A 3940-nucleotide genomic window follows, 5' to 3' on the forward strand; every position below is an offset into this window, starting at 1 on the left:
ATACCTTTTTAAAAAAGGTGTTAAAACTGATTAAAACTAGGTTTTTAAAAGTAAGGTTTGCCTACATTGGCTAACATAAAGCTGTCTGATTTTGATTCTTTTGTTACAGTGTTAAGATGTCACTCTGGCCCTTGACCTGGCAGATTTAATTAGTAGAAAAAAGATTAAAGCTGTACTCAGGTTTAATTCTTTACCCCCGGTAATTTAATAATTAATTTTGGTGTGTGTGTGGGGGGGATGATTATTCCCACTTCTGACTTTATAAAAGTTGCACGGAGTTCAGGTTTTTATACTGTTTGTTTCCATATATTCTGAGTCCCACTGACGTGCTATTCTCTGATCCATTTCGGGCATTAAGTCTTGACCTAGAGGAGTATGTTCCTGTACCAGACACTAATTTTAGTTCCAAACTTCATAGAATTGAAAATCTCTCCCTTTATGTAAGCCAGTTTATCAGCTTTCGTGTTTTTATGTATTCCAATTTAAAATCCTTGCCCTTTAAAAATTGTTGAAGGACTGTTGTGTTTGGACTTTGCCATCGTTCTGGGGTTTCCCTTTGGCTGTCAATTTCAGATCCTTAACTTCCCTTGAATTTCAGGGCTTATTTTTGTGCAGCCCATCTTTCTGCTTCTGAGACCTTCCCAAAAAAGGTCTATTCTGCCTCTTAACTGATCACTAGTTTTGCTAGATCAAAAATTCTAGGTTTAGTGAAGAAATCAAATGGCACTTTGGTTCTTGATCATATGAAGTATTTTTATGCTAAAGTTGCTCAAGGTTTTAGTTCTATTCACCAGTGTTCTCAAATTTTATGATGGGATTATTTCATCCATTCTGTTGCACACTCAGTGGGGGGTTGGCATTGTGTGAACTTGCTCTTCAGTTCTGGGAAATGCTCCTGAGATGGTTCTTTGCTCATCTTCACCACCACCCCAATCTTCCTTTTCTCTGGAATTTTTATTTGAATGTGAGCCCTGGACCTCTGTTTTCCTTTGCAGTATGTTGATTTTTTACAACTTCTATGTTACAGGTTTTTTTAAGGTTTTAATTAGCTCTAATTTCTAAGACCTTCCCCCCTCACCTTCATTATAAATTAGCAACGTGTTCTTACATGGACGCATTATTTTTTCTCATCTCTAAGGTTATTAATAACTTTAAAGGTTTGTTTCCAAGATACTTTGATGTTGCTTGAACTTCTGCCTCTCATATTACACATTTTCCTCAAATGTTTGGTGATCTGTGGCTCATATTTAAAAGCTAATTGGATGTTGTGGATTGGGCTAGGGTTTAACTTTTGGGATTCATGTCAGATCCAAGTGATCTGACTATTAAGTGCTTTGTCGTTTTATTGAGGAACCCTTTGATATTCCCCCTCTCCCTCACACTCTCCCCCCTGCCCTGCAGCCTACCTGGTCAGATTCACCAGAAGTCTTTGTCTACTCTCCTACCAGAAGGGTGGAAAAAAAGCGCAAAAAACTGGCTGCCAGTGTTTGGGATCCCAGTGAAGGAAAACGGCTGAGGGTTCTGAACAAGTGAAGTACTTTATTTTCTTCACGCTATGCCTGTTGAGTCCAAAGACCACCTTTTCTTATGTACTTCAGATAAACTCCAGTTTTCTGCCAGGAATGGGTTTCTGTTCATCAATACAGAAGAACTAAGGGTTTAACTGTCAAACATTTTGAACCAATCCTCTTACTCCTTTTACCTGTGTTTAAAGGTACCTGAGCTGTCCATTGCTAAGCCTTTGCAGGGGTTCTGTGGTACAATCTGGGAGGGATATCCTCATTGCTTACAGCCTATTTGGTTTTCTCGTTGGTCGAGTCCGTTACCACTTGTTCATAAGCTTTGCAATTTCCAAAATTTTGTTGCTGTTGTCTCCTTTCCTGTTCTTTGTCCTCAAGGTTTTTAAATGTTGTCTCTCCACCTCCCACCCCCCACCCCCGCCCTTTAAAGTAACGGGTTTTAGTAGGATTTCAGAAGGGACTAGAAGTGATAGGGTCTTATTTTTTAGCAGCCTTTTTTATTTGCTTGGGGATGGTTGGTGACGGAAGGTTTGGGAGAACATAAAGGGGCAGGTAAATTAAAATCCAGATAGTGTTCTAGAATAATACCTTCCAGAATTTGGCCAATAAATTTCATACGTAGTTTGCTAGTTTATTATGGAACCAATCTCTATTAATGGACAGTGTTAGGTAGCTTTTATTTCAATTCTCCACCAGTTTTGTAGACTGATTAGAGCTGTCAATCTTCCTTCTTTTCAAGTAATGTGTGAGTTCTTGGTCTGCCGGCCTAGTTCAAGTTTTGATACCTTTGGTTTACTAGGTGTATGCTACCAGGTGAGTTACAATCTCTCTTCTTGGAGTTTTGGGCTTTTATTCCTTACTTAACCTTCAGTGAGCTTTATAAGGTTACAGGTTTTGTTACTACATTACTCTTTGCACATTGGGATGGCAGTTGCTTCATTGATGTGCACAAGTTAGAATACATTATGTGGAACATCTGTCCAGGTGTCCTTCATGCTGAGGTAATTTTGAAAGGTGGTTTCATTAACGTTAGCATCTAAGTTACAAGGCCTGTGCATTCTATATGCACTTTTGGTTTTTTACTGCTTGGAAAAGTTCTTTGAAATTGTTATCTTGTACTTTAAAAGTACCTTATGGCTTTGAGGTATTGGGGAAATCAAAACTGAACCCACTGCCTACCACAGCAAATTTTGGTTTTCTGAAATGTATAATTTTATTTGGCTTGGGGTCACATTAACTTGAAATGTCAAAATCTAGGTGAGTAAATTTCTTTGGGAGCAGTTTACTTCTAATTTATCAGCTCTCTAACATTTAAGCATGACTCCGAATTATTCATAAAAACTGATTTTTACTATCTACTTTGGGCAAGCTGAGAGTGCATTCTTTATCTTTTCTTCACTGCTGGCCGTGTTGAAGTCTAGCCTGAAAATCTCCATGGCTGAAATAATTCTGGCAAGATGAATATCCAATTGTGCAAATTGAATCTGCCTGGCCTGCTAATTGCTGTCAGTTGCCTATAATCTGGTAAAATTGGAGAAAGGTTAGTTATAATCCTCATTTCAAAGAGGCTTGAGCCCATTTATATCGGAATCAATCAGAATTGTTTAGGTGTTGCCTGGGAACTTGGATTTCACACCCCACTCCAAGTGATCTTCGCTTCTCTAAAGTTTTAGGTATTGTTGCTTTAAGATGGTTAAATAATGCTGTTTCATAAAGATTTTTTGTTTTTACTTTTATTTCGGGTAAAGACAAAGGTGTGTGTTTCATAAAACAATGCCACTGAAGCATTTTAATCATGATCCCTTAAGTCTCGCTTGGAAAAAAAATCAGAAAGACTTGGCATTCTAATGAGTGTACAAGATGATAATGAGTATATGTGCTGCCGAAGTTGAGCACCGAGATGACAATTAGTAATAGTGTACCAAGTGGGGGAAGAGATGTGGTGGAAGTAGCAGTAGGCTGGGAACGTGGGGAGTTGGTTTTATGATTTTTAAATTAACTATAGGCGATACACTTTCCTTATTGCCTGCATATTGCCCCACTTTAGTTTGTCACTGATGTCACTCATCCATTCCATTGTGAATTGGTTATTAGTAACTGAAATTGACTTGCTGTAGTTTTGGGTTGGGCTTGTTACATATTGTCCCACTATCCTTAGCATCTTTTAGATTCTCTAGTAATTTCCAGCAGCCTCTTATTTTCAATGGCTGTAGTATAGAAGTAGCCTTAGGTAACAACTGTGGTATCCAAGGGACTATGCAATTTAGGAAGACAGCAATGGGTGACTGCTAAGTGTTAATTTACCCTAGTAAGCCCTGTAAATTTGGGGGGAGAGAAGGGGGGCTCTAAAGGCATGAAAAAAAGACCTTGCAAAATTACTGTACTGCTTTTAAAAGGTGATGCTTCATAAGAATTAGATC

Source organism: Prionailurus bengalensis, chromosome B1 (assembly GCF_016509475.1).
Source record: "Prionailurus bengalensis isolate Pbe53 chromosome B1, Fcat_Pben_1.1_paternal_pri, whole genome shotgun sequence".
NCBI classification, from domain to species: Eukaryota; Metazoa; Chordata; class Mammalia; order Carnivora; family Felidae; genus Prionailurus; species Prionailurus bengalensis.